The sequence below is a fragment of the Rhododendron vialii genome, chromosome 6a (assembly GCF_030253575.1).
Source record: "Rhododendron vialii isolate Sample 1 chromosome 6a, ASM3025357v1".
Lineage (NCBI taxonomy): Eukaryota > Viridiplantae > Streptophyta > Magnoliopsida > Ericales > Ericaceae > Rhododendron > Rhododendron vialii.
The window spans coordinates 38,617,055-38,634,276 of NC_080562.1; the positions used below are offsets into that span (position 1 = coordinate 38,617,055).

The 17,222-nt window shown below is 36.9% G+C and overlaps 2 protein-coding genes and 1 long non-coding RNA gene across 5 annotated transcripts in view; 2 read left to right on the plus strand and 1 right to left on the minus strand.

Annotated features, from left to right (window-relative positions):
* LOC131328830 (uncharacterized) overlaps positions 1 to 17,222 on the minus strand; it is a 79,462-nt gene that overhangs the window by 40,013 nt on the left and 22,227 nt on the right. The window lies entirely within an intron of this gene.
* Positions 1 to 17,222, plus strand: part of LOC131328834 (uncharacterized) — a 76,915-nt gene that overhangs the window by 11,843 nt on the left and 47,850 nt on the right. The window lies entirely within an intron of this gene.
* On the plus strand, positions 10,019 to 11,138 carry LOC131328838 (uncharacterized). The gene is made up of 3 exons (XR_009200556.1): positions 10,019 to 10,731; positions 10,840 to 10,937; positions 11,024 to 11,138. It is a non-coding gene; the product is annotated as an uncharacterized LOC131328838 (long non-coding RNA).

Genomic DNA, 17,222 nt, shown 5'->3' on the forward strand with positions numbered 1-17,222 from the left:
GGACAAACATTATGAGACGAAGGGAGTATACATTCACTTTTAGCGTGCCAATGACAATTTAATAATTTCACACAAACAAAGACAAATAAAGAAACGTAAAGGAAAGGGAGTGTGAAAATCATCCCCTCTCTTTTATCTGCATTAGTAATAAGTACATGACATTAATTGAGTAAATATATGCATCCCATCAAAATTCTATAATACTGCGTTTGCTCCTTGCACCAAGAAGGAGTTTGATCAGGAAACTGAAAGTACTGCATCGGAGGACCACAGACTTTTGATGGCTTGTGCTCGTCCACACTCGTTTAGGAGAATATTGAACGTGTTAAATGTGAATACCTGCAAAGAGGCACATTGCTTATCAGTATATAGTCATTAGATAGTATCTTGTTTTTTCCTTTTTCCTTGTAAGCAAAAAAATTTCAACTCATTCAGCAAAATTCACTTTACCATAGTCTCTCTCTCTCTCTCTCTCTCTCTCTCTCTCTCTCTCTCTCTCTCTCTCTCTCTCTCTCTTTTTTCTATTTCGTTCTTTTTGCATATTTGAGTTAAACTTATGATTACATTTTGGTTTCGTTCTTTTTACTTTCTCAATAGTCCCGTTCTTTTCCTCTTATACTGAAATTTTCTGTTTGCATCTGGACTGATCTGGGTTACTTGAACTTTTTATGGCACAGGGTAACGAACCATTTGTTTCATACCAAGGTCTTGAGCAATTGCACCGCTTTATCTTTGTCATGGCCATGACGCATGTATCTTACAGCTGCTTAACAATGCTGCTGGCAATCGTGAAGGTTACATTCTTATAGCAGTTGCGGTTTCTGAAATGAGATGTTTGTGTGTTTTCTAGTTCAATATTCTTGTCCAGTGATTGAGACTTAAGGTTCGGTTCGGTTTGGTTTGGTATATACTTGCTCCATGGGAAAGACCTTGTAAGCCTTAGGAATTTCATGCGCTGTGTTGTTTCTCCATGAAGCCAGTCAAGGTCGAAGCCACTATTTCCAAGGAGTCATTGCCTTTAATGATGGGAATGGACTAAAGAGCATGATTTGGAGAACAGTTTCATTTGCATATGTGCAAGATATCAAATGTAAACGGCATGATTTGGATACAGTTTCTGTGAATGGACTATTAAACACCTTCTATGTTAACTAGATGATTCAATTGATTACTTGGGTCACAGCCTTACATTTATTTCTGGTTACATGTTACTAATAGTTTCCCATTCAAAAAGGAATAGGAAAACAAGTGCATCCAAGTACCAATTTAACACCCAGATCATGTAAAGAGTTTTAAATGGTCCTTGTGCAGTTGTGTTTGAATGCTGTCTGAGTTGCAGAAAATTCTGTTAATACTTCATAGTAGTATTTCTTGTTGTTCTTCTGTTGGTTTAAGCTTATGCTTGGACGGTATTGAAGTTGTGGGTGCACCCTGTGGCTGCTTACTGGTTATTATTTGGTCAGATTCACGGGTGGAGAGCATGGGAGGATGAGGCTCATATGGATCGGCATGATTCATTAAGTGGTAAGCTCTAAACTGGTGATTGATAAGACTCACATGATTGTCAGTGTTTTCATTTATTCTAGCCTGGTCAATTGGTTTAAGTCCCTTTTCACGTGCTATAGTTTTTATTTTAGCTAGCAACTGATATTTAGATTGGAAGAAATGAGAGTAGGGAGTGGATAGGAGAAAAAATAACGCCTAAAGAGAAACATGTGAGATAGCAGAGAAAAAATAATTAGTGGTCTGTTGTGGTCTGTAAACTTAAGAAACAATTTGCTTTCATATTTGGTAGATACATGTCATGTTAACCAATAAAGCTGTTTCTAACAGAAATCACAAGAGAGATGACAGTGCGAAGGCAATATTTCTTTGTCAAATCTCATGCATCAAATCCGCTGACCAGGAATAATTTTCTTATCTGGGTGGTATGTAACACACTCTCTGCCGTATTTAATTGAAAGTTCTGTTCATAACTGAGGTAGTTGTTCCTAAATGTAATTTGTGGCAACTATCTGTCTCTTTATCCTCTGAGGAATGGCAGCAGGAAAGCTTCTAGAAGTACGTATTCGTTCTTGTTTGTGTAATATTGAACAACCAGTTGCTTTCACTGCGTTCTTTTTGCCAGTCTACGTCAATGTTTTGTTGTTTTTCTGTTTCTTTGTTATGTATTAGTATAACTTACAAACTTGTTGCTTCAAGAAAAATTTGGCCATCTGAGAACACAACATTATGAATTTCTGTCCAATGAATTGAATGGAGCTTGGAATTTTTTTGCTTCATTTGCCATAATCTTGGCCTAGAATTTGGATCATTGGTTCTTGGTTTTTAGTTCCTTGCCCATTGTTCCGCAGATTATTGCAACCGCCTGCTTGGGCAAATGAAGTCCTGTTTAGCATAACATACACAGCATTTCCTAGCAATTATCGTATATACTTCAAACCTATCTTTATCAGTTCTTAATGGACTCTGGTTGGCCGGGCTTCCTAACAGGCCAGGCCTACATATGGCAAGTGAAGTGAATTCAAGTCATCTATTTTTTTTTTTTAATTCAAACTTCTGGGTTATTGTGGAGTATGGGTGCTCTGGTTCATTTTGGTTGTTTAATCATATCATGATTCCTGCCTTGGCTCTGTGGTTCATTGGACTATAATTCCGAAATTGTTGCTCATGGCACCTACTTAATATACTAAAGAAGCCACTTATTCAATTCAAAGCACACAACTTATGCCTGGCTCTCTGCTTCTGGAAAGTTTACGCACCTCTAGAAAGATAATATAAGAGCAACGGTGCTGGAATATGGAGACTATTCTGTGGACTAAGTCATATTACTTTAGACTCCTTGGACCACTTCCTCTTTCAGCGATTAGTGTTTTTCCTTCCCCATAAATCCTCTTTTGGAGGGATGCCGTAGCTACATATGCATAAGTAACTGTGTACATTTGGCTACGGTCCGTGTGCTAAGCCTGTGACATGTCATCACGTACCCTTTATTCCAGTGTCGTCAGAAAGTATTTTTAAAGTTGAAAAATAGCTCTGTTTTTTCGGGTTTACGAAGTTACATACATTCGATTAGGGGCCTAGAGGTTGACATCAGAATTCAAGAGTGTCTTTTGGTTTAAGGAGGTGTTTTGAATAGCCTAAGGATTTGAAGATGGAAAAGGAAAGTAATGACCGGAGGGTTTCAAATATGACATGCTTTTATTGGTATGAAGTGAGAGGGTGTCGTGCTACTCCTGTTGCCCTCTCTTTTATGTTATATTTGTAGATCCCACCGTCAAGTAGTGTATTTGAGAGTGTGTTACTTTTATGATATACTATGCAAACTGTAATATTTCTGTAGCAGTTCAATTTATATTACCATGTGGCTTCACTGAACTGCTCTTTGGATGAAGATCTTTGATAGAGTTATGAAATTGCAGACCTGTTTCTTCAGGCAATTTAGGAATTCATGAGGGACTCGCAGTCTCAATTTAGTATATAATACAATGGGCCATTGGGCCATAATGTGAGAACCTCAGGTATATACCTATTGAAAGTTACAGTAAGCAGTAGACAATGGATCTGGTTTGAAGCTGTAGCTACCTCAAAGAAATTCCAAGTTGCAGATTACATATAATGGACTACACTCGTCAAAAATACGTACGGCGGATCAACAGAGGTCATCTGTAAAATAGTCTTCGTAGAGTGAGTCACTGTAGTTTGTCGAGCTGTGGACAACGCTTAGTGAATGATGTATGAACTGTATGATATGGCCGAAAGAAAAAGACAGGTTCAGTGTTGCTTTGATCTACCTGGCAGACAGCTTTATCCGTTGTACCAGTCAATGCCCTGTAAATGACCTATGCCTGTGAAACACTGTTGCTTGAAAACGTGGACTGACTCAGAGTCCAATGGGTTTCACTTTTTCAGGGCAGAATTGATGAGCTACAAGAGCCTCTGTGGCTATTACAATCTTCCCCATATTTCTGACAGAACACAATAAACTAGTATCATGTCAATTTCGTAGGGATTCAAACCAATCTCACATTAATCCACTGATGCACTGTGCTTAGTGTAGCAATTTGGACAGTGCTAACTATTTGCAACTTTGGTGAGAGCATGATGAACTAACGTCCTCAGTCATTCCTTTGCTCGTAAAACTTGCCACCAGTAGTACAGTTAAGATCAAATTCGAACCGCTGGACTTCTAAGTTTAGACCTTTGATATGAACTTGTCAGATAATATCATTGTCTTCAAACCAGATAGATTCATTGTATCCTAGAACCTGTTATCCATTTATGCCCCATTCTATGTTTGTTAGTTTTGCTATTCAGACACTTCAAATTATAAGGCTCGTTTATACTGGAATGTTGTTACTACTAGTTTACTATTTACGGTTCTAGTTTGTCTTATTCATGGCAGAACCACAACCTTACATCAAAATATGATTTTCACAGTTACATGATCCGCTCTATGGAAGAAGAATTTCAAAAGATAGTTGGCGTAAGTTAAGTGAAAATCTTTGTTTCCGGAACTGCTGAGCTTTTGAATCCTTCAGTTGAGTTGCCAATGGGCATGCCTATTTCCTTCCATATAGATAAAAGCGAGTTTGGTGGACAAGAGTATTGTCCATCGTCCTGCATAAATGTTCCATTTTGTTCTTCATTATTGCACCTCAATGGTAGCTTTTGATTCTGTGTCTTCTCTGACATGTCATCCAGCCCACTCGTATTTGGCCGAAAGTTTTCTCTGACGTGTTTCTTTCTCTCTCTTGTTTTTTTCTCCTCTTACCTGAGATTTTAACTTCGATTTGGGCAAGAGTATATATAAGTAAAGGCTGAAGATGGCCTTAGGGTATCTTCCTTTGTTCAAGCCATTTTGGTAAAGGCAAAGCTATTTTTTTAACATGTTAAAGCAAGTCCACTCGTCGATGCCGAAATGACTTTGTCAAAGTCATTTTTTTGGCTTGCTACAGCTTTAAAAAGCCCAAAAATTGCAATGTAGGTGCCTTCCTTATTCCTTGTTTTTCTAGGTAGTTTTTCCTTTTTATGGACACTGCTAACTTGAATGAACATAAGAACAAACCTGATCCCCCGCTTTGGGCACAATTTGATTGCTGTTCCAATGGCTATCTTGTTTTTATTTTCTGTGATACTTCTGCTCCTTGTTTTGGGTACATTTGAAGCAAACAACTGAAAGCCAGGTTTGAATTTTTTGCAGCGGCCCACTCTGGGGATTTGTCGTGGCTTTCATGCTCTTTAATGTCAAAGGTATGGATATTTCAATGAAAAAGCTGAGGTAAAGGCACGAAGATAATTGGTTTAAGGCTATTTTAGCTAATTACAAGCATGCATCACTGTCTCGGTCACATGGATTCCATTTTTAGTGTCAGGTTTGGAGACATGTCTAATAGTCAGATTCCCAAATCCGAAGAGGCTAAATATTCATATTTCCTGCATTCTTCTCAGTTTTTAGTACAAAATGTTGAGAAAAATAAATACTCTACCACACAACCTTGTCAGCTGCATCTCCAATTGGTTCACTGGACAGTGGACACATACAGAAACCTTTACTACTCAAGTATTAATCACTCCTCAAGGGAATTTTACGCTTTAATGTAATTCTATGCTTCTACTCCCTCTCTTTGGCGGATCAGCTAGAGGAACAAGTTCCATTGATGATACAACTTGCACAATGATTTTATTTGAGCCTTTAATATTTTATTTGCATTACACTAGTGTTTAATAGGGTTCTGTACTTGCAGGTTCTAATCTCTATTTCTGGATAGCTATCATTCCTGTCACAGTAACTACCTGTTATGAAGCAGTTTGGTAGTAGAAATTGGTGGAAAGTGATTTTAGAAGTAGACTAAATGTCCATGAGCTTTTCCCTCAAATTTAAAATAAGGGGGGAAAATAGTAAGAAGAAAGAAGTGACATACTTAAGTCAAACTTATTTGGTTGGTAGGCACAGAAATTCTTCTAAATCATTTGGACGTGGACCTTCTTGACACAATGTAGAGGATAATTTGTGGCGTTTGAACTTTGTCCAACTGTTTGTTATTTACAAAGGTCATTTTTCTTTATGCTTCGTGCTATAACACTTGTAATGGTCATTGTATGTCATAGATGTCACTTGCTTAATCACGTCATTATTTGCTACTGTTACCCTGTTCAAATTTAAGACTTTACCTGTTGAACCGTCCCTATCTCACATGTTTTAGGTTACGATAATGTCATGATTTGTCACTTTTGTGTATCAAGTTTTATACTTAAGTTGATGGTATATGTGACCTTAGCATTGTACTCAACTTGCAGGCCGTTGTGGGTACGATGTCCAAAGGTTAAGTTCACCTTCACTTTAATGTTTAGAGCATCTCAGTCAAATCTTATCTTTGATGGCGAAGCTTTTTCACTCCCTCATATGACGTCCAAGCTTTGTGAATTATGTAGGGTTGAATAGTGAATCTTGCACGTGAAAATCAAAGTAGTTGTAGTTTGGTTTATATGTTGTGTTTCGAGGGAAATGTGCTTCATGAAAACAAACAAAGGTACAACCTCTCTTCCCTTCAAACACATGCACACATCAGGAGTATATTCTTTGTCAACGGAGATTTGGTTGCTAATATTTCAGTTATTTCAGATTTTGTTTTCTTGTTATGGGAAGGCCTCTCACTTTTGGGTTCACTATAATAACAAAATCTTGTATATACAACTGGAATAGGACTGCTAAATATTGTTCCCCCTTTAACTGATGGTGGGTGCTGGGAGGGGAAGACGGGTTATAGAGCTTCCATTCGCATCATTCTGCTTTCAGTCAAGCTCATTTTCATGTTGTTGGCCTAATCTTTTACCATTGCTCATGCATTGCTGAATTAAGATGATTGCTTTCCCTAACGGATTTGAATTTATTTTGAATCTACACATTGGGGATTAATTCCTTATGTGAATGTGTACAGTTCTAGGCCAACCAAGTCACCCATCTCTAGTATTAACATCATTCTTTTAAGATGTCTCTTTTCTTATGCATATAGTAATAGATACTAGCTGTTGTAAGTTCAAATGATTTTCTTTGGGTTTTTTAATTCAAACCCATCCATTTTGGAGATATGCCAATTATTCGACGTGTACTTTTTCTTTCTCTTGATGCAGCGAGTACTACATGGAGTTTGCCGTTACTTTTCCTGAATTATGCTTTCTAATTAAAAGATGTTGGACTGGGGAATGGATTGCTCCTCACGCTATTTTGCATGGTTATGTCCCAAATTGACTAGATGTTCAGAAAAAATATGAAAGTTGAAGAAACAGAATAGGAGTTTATGTAAATTATAGTAGTTTTTAAAATTGCCCACACACATATGTTTATATTAAGCACATACACTTAGATATACTATTATGTAGAGTTGGGTACTAATTCGAAACTACGTTATCATTGGTTTATTTAGTTCACGTTGTATGTATTATCTTGGTTTGGCTAATGCAATTGACGATATTTATAAGCATGAGGTAACAATTTTTTAAACCTTTGTGCTTTTTCACATCATGTAGATGCTTTCTGGATGAGAAGTGTTTATCTCACAGGTCAATTAAAAAGGCTACTTAATATTTTTTGAAGATTGCTCACTTTTAGTTTTCTCTTACGTAGCTCATGCATAAAGAGCTTTAGCAGCATATTCTTTTATGAGTCGCATGTGTGGATCGTTGATCAGTCTTCGAAGATTTCATCCTCTACTCAACAGTGGACATGTTTCATCAATAGTGAATATAAGAGTCTCTCCTTTTTTCTGTGGTGGTTTTGCAGAGCATGGAGAAACTTCTGGATCTTTCTGCATGTACTTTGGAGAACTGCGATGATGTTTTAGACATGGCTGCTCAAAAAGTAAAGTTTTCGGTCTTACAAATGCAAGTATCAAGTGGCCATGCATGAAAACTGTGTCCTGTTTGCAAGCAATATAATTGTATTCAAAGCAATTGAACCTCTTATAGTCTTATGCTAATAGTGTTCTGTTAAGATGGTTCTTTTTTCAAAACTAGACCTTGAGAGTTTTTTTTGATAGGCATAGACCTTGAGAGTTGAGAGTGAGGAGAGAAGTCAAAATGGACATCAGTTTCATTTTCAGAGCCATACTATTTCTCTATCCTCATTTCGATATCTTTTAACAGCCTATAGAGAAATATTCAGAATCGAAGTCTCTTTCATGCCGAGAACAACCGCAGAACTTAAGTTCTGACAGAAGGTACGTTGTTTCTCTTGTGTCAGTGTACTATCTGCTCAGCTATGGGATGTACTTTTTATACTGAAAAAGACTTATTGTAAATTGTTCATTTCAGAATCTTACATCTTTCCCAAACGCGTGAAGCTTAGTCTTGTGTTTTCTAACTTCTGCACTGTTAAACGTGGATTTATGTCTAGAAATGCTTCATACAAAAGCGACAAGGACTGATATAATCTCCAGAAGGAGGTGTTAGAAGCATTGTTTACTGTTCCTGAAAAATCTGAGGAAGCACCAGAAAAAAACTATCCCAGTGAGGAATGTTAGAAGATCGAGGGGATTTGGTTAGGTTGTAGTTGGACCTTTAAGGGACAGTACAATTGAGTGTAAGACCGTGGTTGCAAAACTACTTGTTACAGAGGATGGTAAGCAGTTTTATGTGTATCTTAATACATTTATTCGTGACATTATTTCCAAAGAGATTGCAGAAAATGTAGAGGTCATGATCATTGTCTGCTTATCCTTTGGCTTTTCTGAATGTCTTGAAATCTTCATATTTCTGGTTATAAGCAACGAACTACATAAGCTCAAAGTTTTGTTTTAGGAAATATAAAGCAGAAATTTTGTAGCTATCAAAATTCTGAAGAGATATTTAGCAAGGTTGTGAGGTCTGTGAGAACTTTATGAAAACTGAGACTTTTGCAAACATGCTCGTTTGAAGTAAATTTGGATCGGCTAGAAATTAGCGTAATCCAGGAAACAGCCTCCTAAAGTATGAATTACTTGTATGATTTAAGTTGCTCATTGTTCTTCATGATCTGTTTGTTTCACCCAAAACAAAGAGTTTCCCTGTTGTCTTAAAGAGTGTGGCTATGCATCTTTTTCCTTTTTGGCAGCTTGTACGACTCACCATGAATGCAATTGACTGACCAACTGTAACCATGCAACATACACCTGTCTTTGTTATGATAACCTGGTAGCAATGCACTCTTGATGGAACAAGAGGTTCTTGAACCCATTATATTGGAAAGAACATGTTTAGTATAGTAGCACAAGCAAACAAGAGGTAAATAGGGACTTTCCTTGTATTGGATGGCTTGATGTTCGTTGTTGGATCCATATCTGAACAGCTTAGTCTTTTGGAACAATTGTTGATCTAATATGGTATCCGAGCTTTGGGTTTTCGAAGGCACTGGGTTCAAGTCTCTCCAACTATCTTCATTGTAACCTATTGATTTCCTCCTGCACGTTTTATTCAAATCAGCAGACAAGGAGTATTTGATGAAGTCCTGTCAGATGGACTGCTGACTATTGAGTATTGAATGACCATATTGCATTGATTTGTAATACACATGTCGGCACGACACTGTAAAAGATCTTTTCTGGCTAAGCTTTGCACCTTTAATAGACTAGTAAATCAATTTTGTGTTATTTTTCTCTATTTCCCTGCTCTGCTTCCTTTCCCAGTACTAATAATTTCTGATGCATGCAATAACTTTGTGAATAGAAAATGAAGAGGATGAGAATAGCTATCAGGTCCTACGCAAAGGTGTTAAGAAATATTGGACAACAATGAAAGAGTACTATAAAGCCATAAGCCCTTATTCAGCATTCTCTTACCAAGGACTTGTATGGAATAAAATATATATAGTAGTTCAGTGTAATCATCCACTTCAATTGGGCTAGTATTTGTACAAAAGTTCATCCTGGGGCATTACATAATTAGACATTTGATAGTTTTATATTGCTTGACAGGCTGTTGATTCTTTTGCAAAGGGGGACCATGAACGTGCAAACAAACTACTAGAAGAGGTAGGTAGGTTAAATGTGAAGTTACCTCATGGCAAAAGTAATAAATAGAGCGTGTATTCAAGCGGTGAGGTCTTTCCGGCCGTCTTGTAATTAACAACCCACTCGATCTATTTTTATATTTTCTGTACCAGGGTGTGCCATAACGTGTGGTACATCTTTTTTTGAACACGCACAATTTGTGGCTAAATTCTTCTTGTACAGAATGTTGGAAGTTGGATAGTGCCTGCTTCCTGTTGGATTTTCTAGCATAATGAAGCTGTGGAAGTGTTACTAGTTACAACTAAGATACCTAGACGAGGCCCTAGTGTTGTGCATGGAGAATTCTATGTTTTCACTTCTTTCATATGTATGACGCTTTTGCTCATACATTTGCATTTGCTTAAGAGCTGGTTAATAAAGGAGGCATAATGCATATAGCTACCAAGGCAGAGCTAGGTGATGGCATGTGGGTAATGCAGAAGAAAAATGATATAATATGGTGGTAGTTTAAAGTGACTTAATCAAGGAATGTTGAACATGATTAATTTTGTAACACATTGACATGCCCTCTCTTGTTAATTTTAAGTGCTGGTTAGTTTGGATTGTTAGTCACAATTTGTTTGTGTCTTCTTTCTCTTTTTCCCTCTCTGTGTGTGCTCGCTGGGTGACGTATCCAGGGACATTTTTTCAAGGAGAAGGCCCGGGAAGCAGATGAGAAATCTGCAAAAAAGTTTCTTGAAACCAGGTAAATGTGTAGTTTATTTCGTTCAACTTTGCTCAGTTTCCAATTATTGACCCACATCTTTCACATCTTGATTCATAAAATGACTTGACACACTAAGTCTCATGGCAGAGAGGAGGATGTAGTGTCTCTTGATCTGCATGAACAAGACCCCAAAGAAGCCATAAGCCTTTTAAGGATTCATTTATCTACTCTTTCTGGCATCCCATGTAGGTCAATCATCTATTCCCAAAGTTTACATGTTTTCCACAAATGAGAAGTGAAATATGACATGGTTTTACTTGCTTTTTATCAGCTATTGAATATCTTAAGATCATAGTTGGGGCCAATGCTGAGGATAGCAAAGAAGGGGCTCGGAAACCACGGGTATGTTTTGCTATAACTCAGATTCTTATATTCCATTTTTTGCCTCACCGGGATTGTTGTGTTCGTTTTCCATTAACTGCAAATCATAAACAAAATGATTTGCGTGGTTCCAAAAAGTTATGCAGTGTTGACCTGCAAATGCACTAAAGGTTTTTCAGCCTAGTGCTGCTTGTAGCGCCCAAGGAAGAATCATTAGTTTGTGAAGGAATGTAATTCAGGTAAACAATTGTATTTGTATGCTCCCCTGTTTAATCAATAATAATAATAATTATTATTATTATTATTAGTATTGTTATATATATAAACTAGATTATTCGTTCTCAAACGAAAACAAAATAAAAGACACATTACAGCCTTAATTACCATTGGACTAGATGAATGAGTGGATGACGACGTTCGTGAAAGACTATAGTATATTGTATTTTTTTAAGAATCACTAAAAAAAAACTTGTGTGCTCGCGAACAAGTCACGATCTTCTTCTTTTTTGATCCGCGCAAACAAGTCACGATCATTCCTTGATTTTGATATCACTTTTTTTCTTTTTATTTTCCACATATTTACATGTTTTTGTCACCCATTTTTTGAGGACTGTAATCATGGATACACAACTTGCTATTATTCCAATTATAGACATTAAGATATTTCAATCCAACTTCGGACTCACCTGGCAACCAAGGATCTCCAAAAACTTTGTGGTACGAGGTTGACTCTCACCCAGCTATTCTTGTGTTGGGTCAATTTATACGAGGCTTTATCTCGGCTTTAATATGGACCTTGCTAGTGAACATTACAACCTTGAGGTTGATCCCCAAATTAGTTGATTTATTGGGTTGGATAGTTATAAAAAAAAATTCTAATTTTGACCATAACTTAGACAACAAAGAAACATATTCGTGTTTTAATAATTAATATCCGCCAAGGACATGCTAAGAACATTTGTTAATGCTAAAAATGTCCTTGGCGAGTATTAATTATCTAAACACGTTCTCAGTAGTTATTTTCCCGAAGATTTCCACCGTAGAGATCCAACATCCATTACACTCGGATCATGAAAAATAAAGGTAAACACTTAAGGCTAGGAAATTGATAATGTTTGGGAAAATGATGACCAATGATGTGTTTTGATAATTAATACCCGTCAAAAGCATGCTGAGAATATTTGTTAATGATGAAAATGTCATTGACGAATATTAATTATTAAAACACGTCCTGAACCGTTATTTTCCCATAATGTTTCTGTTTCATATTTGAGACATTTGCATCTCATGGTTGATTGGAGCAACTGGATAGGTGGGTTGTGAAAGAAATTGGAAGACGAATAGTGGAAGGATAATTTTGACCAGGAAGAATAGTACTAGCCTTGTTTTGGAGAAAAATATAAGATAATGATCGAACAACAAAGTAAAATTTGGAAACGAATAAGGTCACTGTAATTTGACAAGGATACAACAGTAAATAGGTTTAGGGGTGTTCCGGTTTCTTAAAAAATAAATTTTTAGAAAAGGAAGGTAATTTCAAACTCAAAAATCATGTGTTTACGCAAATAATTTTCCTACTAATATGAATATTATTTGATAGATCTCATTGAGATATTTTAAATGGTGCAAAAAAAATTAAAAAATTATTTTTTATTTTCATTATATTTGAACATGAAATTACATTTTTTTAAAAGAAATATTTAAAAAGAAAGCGGAACGGGGGCCTTAAAATGTCGTGGGACTAGAAAAACAAATCGTGGCATTATCATTTACCAAACGGTAAATTTGTCCACACGGATAATCTGTGCACAGATTTTATTGTGGGGCCCACCACGGGTTTCACACAAACGATCTGAGCTGTTCATTAAATGTAAACATTTTTTCAAAGGTTCCCTTAAAAAATAAGCTCAATCCAATGCCTATAGATTTTTGATCTAATCATCTAATTTTTATTACCCGAAAATCTGAATAAAAATTTAGATGATTGGATCGAGTATCTATAGATATTAAATTGAGTTTATTTTTATGGGGATCCTTAAAAAAATATTTTACATCTAATGAACGGCTCGAATAATTTGTATGAGATCCGTGGTGACCCCACAACAAAATTTGTGCACAATCTATGCACAGATGTATGGATGGCAATCTCGGCCGACCCGTTCGAACCCGTCCCGTTCCCCGCTCCGAAAATCCCCGAACTTCGGGGATTCGTTTGGGGATTGAGTAGGGTATGGGGAATTTTTTTTTTAAAAATTCAGGGATCGGGTAGAAGACGGGGATAGGTCTATCCCCGCCCCGAATCCTACCCATCCCCGTTCCCTGTTCGTTACCCGCCCCGTCCCGTCCCCGAATCTCTGAAATATATATATTTATATATAAAAATAAATAAATTGAGGAGCTATTATGTGCCGCAAATACACGTGCATGCCAATGTGTGTTGCAGAATTCTGCTGAAACTTTTCAATGATAAATATGGGCGTTCCTGATACCTTACTTTGTTTTATTTTGTTGGCTTTTCTAATTCTATTTATAGAGCTTTGTTGGCTCTTAACTTTCTGGCCAACCAACAACCGTTACTAGTACTGTTTCCTCAGCCTTTTTCCCTGAAAAAAAAAATACAAAACAATCCAAGTCCTTTCGACTTTCACATGCTAGTATATGATGTTAGGTGCTGAAATTGTGAAATACAGGTGCCCGAATTTCGAATCCCCAAATTTCCATTTTGGATCCTCGTTCCCTAGGGGTGAGCAAAATAACCATGAAATCGTGAATCCAGTCCAAACCAATCCAAACCGAATAGTTTGGTTTGGTTTTTTAATGATGTGGTTAGGTCTCGGTTTAAAAAAAATAGAAACCGTGTTAAATGGTTTGGTTTATAGATTTACGTTAATGGTTTTGGTTCCAAACCGATCCGAACCGTGTGATATATATACATATATATATATATATATAATTTGTTTAGATATACTTAATAAACTTAAATTCTTTATCTAATACTCTATTTCACCACCATATTCTTTTCTTTCACTTCCAATATTAATTTCCTAACTTCCTATTCCTACAATTTCATTACGCTAAATATACATGGTTTGGGCTTAGTAAAGTAATTTCCTACTTTTTTTTCTCGGTAACTTATTTTCTAATGTATTCTATTCTTATTTAGTTGGTTGATGTTAGTAAGTTTTGATGATTTTAATATATTAATTTCAATATAACTTTTAGTTTAAGTTATCTATGCAATTTTAAGTACTTAAAATAGTTTATAATAATGATATCTCAATTTTAAGCTAACCATGGTTTCAAACCGAAGCCAAACCACCTTTGAATGGTTTGGATTGGTTTGGTTTTATGAATTTTATGGTTGGTTTGGTTCTCTAAATTCATAATCCGTAAGTAGTGGTTTGGTTATTGAATTACTATAAAACCAGACCAATCCGATCCATGCTCACCCCTATCGTTCCCCGTTTGGATCGGAGATGGAGGAAAAAAACAAATCTCCGTTGGGATGGGGCAGGGAATGGGGTAGGAGATAATGGGTAGAGGGCGGAGGTAGTACCCCGTCCCCGACCTCTCCCCATTGCCATCCTTCCACATATGTATCTGTGGTTAGCAGGGTTGTTACCAAAATGAAAGAATTTTGCTATGGGTACTACACTATCGTACCGAAAGTGTACAACAACTGAGGTGGAAAGGGGGCCCACACCAAAGATTTGAATTTCAAAAGAAGCAAATTGGACGACGTAAGACTGACATCAACAAACTGGACGACGTTGTTTTGTTTATTTATTTATTTACTTTTTACTTAGAAACAGACAAACCCCTCTTCCCAAACCTTTCCCATTTTCACGATCAGAAAAACACCGAAGAACAGCGCGAGAGAGACCATCAGCTCTCCCCCACCGCCAGCGACCGTCGCCGCCGCCACCACCACGAAGGTCTCTCTCTCTCTCTCTCTCTCTCTCTCTCTCTTCGTATCATCTCGTCTCTCGTCATGTAAGTTTTTTCTGTTCTCTATAGGTCTCTTCCATGACTGTCCACTCACTCGAATCTAGGGTTTCGAGCTCACTAACATCCACTGTGTTTGTTTCAGCGTTTTGAAATAAAAATGAAATACTTTTGCGGCGTTGTTGTATTAAGCCTCTATTCTCCCCAAATGAGTTGATGAGTTGAAAAAAAAAAAACCCCCAAATTGCATTGCCGGAAAAAAAAAAAAACCCCTAATTCGAAAATTAGGGTTTCATTTTGAATTAGGGGCTAGTAGGTTTTGCACTGAATTCATGTGGGTTATGGGAAATTTGGGGTGGATGTTAATATTGGGAATGGTCAGTTTGGTATGTGGGGTGAACTTTTGCACTAAATTCAATTTGGTATGGGAAACTTGAGGTGGATGTTAATAGTGGGAGTGGTCAGTTTGAAATTTGAGGTGGATGTGCTCCAAATCTAGAGGTTGTTAGGGATTCCGTTCGGTATCTGTGGGTCATTTGGTGCGTCCGAAATGAAGTTTTGTTTTCCTCAAAATTGTTAGATGTCGACATTGCTAACTCGTTTTGCAGGATAATTGCGAGGTAGTTGTGGGCCTTACTTGAGGGGCTTGAATAATGATACTAATGTTTCTATGTGCAGTTCCTCCTTGAAAAAGAACTACGTACCAAGTGATACAAGATTTTTATTTCATAAGCAGGGAGTTTTATGTGCAGTTCCTCCTTGTAACAACCACCAGTGATGTTAACTCCCCAATATCGGGCGAGGTTGTTGGGGTCAACTCAAAGCTTACTGAATCACCTGATTTGGTAACTCCTTACTCCAGCCTCTTGTATATAAGTATTTTGTGGATACATGTTTTGTTAGGCCACACGGAGCACATATGTTGCCAGCAGTAACATTTCATATTTTTATGCACTTATATTAGTTTGCGAGATACTTTTAAAAAAATGTACAGAATATGCCACCTAAATACCTATATGGTTGTACCATTGGCAGGAAAAGCTTACTATTGAAGGGATGAAAATGGTGGCTGAATACAAGGCTCGAAAGAAGAAAAATGATGAAAGGGTAATTCTTGCAAAGAAATTCTTATCACCCAAGGTCAAGGCCCCCCAAAGACTTCAGAACCTTCCGAACACATTGCTAGTCAAAGCATGGGGTCAAGCCCTTCAAGTGCAGGAAATATGGCGAGTCATTGAAGCTATTCAAGTGAACCAAGGCCAAGGAAAATGATCAATTTGTTGTAATATGAAATATAAAGTTGTAATTTGTTGGAATATCAAATTGTAGCATCAAAGTTTTAGTTTTGTGAAATCTAACTTTGTATGTAATTGATAATTGTGATGAGAACGGCCCGGTGTGGGTTTTAATTAATAATATGACAATAGATTTTGACTGTGAATGTGACTTGTGAATGGTGATGTAGAATGAGAAATATCTGGTGTGGGCTTGTACATAACCTAATGTTGTTCCTAATGTTGTTATTGCGGTACTGACTGAGACGCGAGACGTCGGGCTAGGACCAAAATCAAGGGAGACTTTGCCAAAATTTTTCTATGACCTTTGTTATTCGTTTTGACATTCTACCAAATTTATGTCCATTTCCAGTAGTAAAAAATATGATCCATCATCGACAACAAATAGAGTGGCGTAATTTTATGAACAAAAATAAATGCATCTCATGAAAGGAGTAAACTTGAAACAGAAATCTCCATATCATCTATCTCATTAAAGGTCATTACAAGACCAACAAACAAAAAAGAAAATGAACAGCTTTTAAGGACACAACATAGGACACGATATGGACACTTTTCAAGAACACAAAAAAGTGCAACTGCTACAAATCTACGGGACATCCCAATGAACAATACAAAAAGGCATAAATTTAGAATGATGTCCCACGTATTGCAGACTCTGAGCAAGCAAAATAGCTGCAACAAACACCAAATGCAGCACCCAACAATTTCAAAAACCTAAACCACCAATTGCGAAAACCTGAAACACCAAAGTACAAGGGTTCAAGAATCAATAAAATTACAATAAATATAGTATTTAGAGTTAACTAAGATCATTCGAACGGAATATAAATTATACTTAGCTAAATACAAGGGAAATACAAAGTCTTATACCTCAGTTTTCCAAATTAATCGGAGTCTCATTAAGGT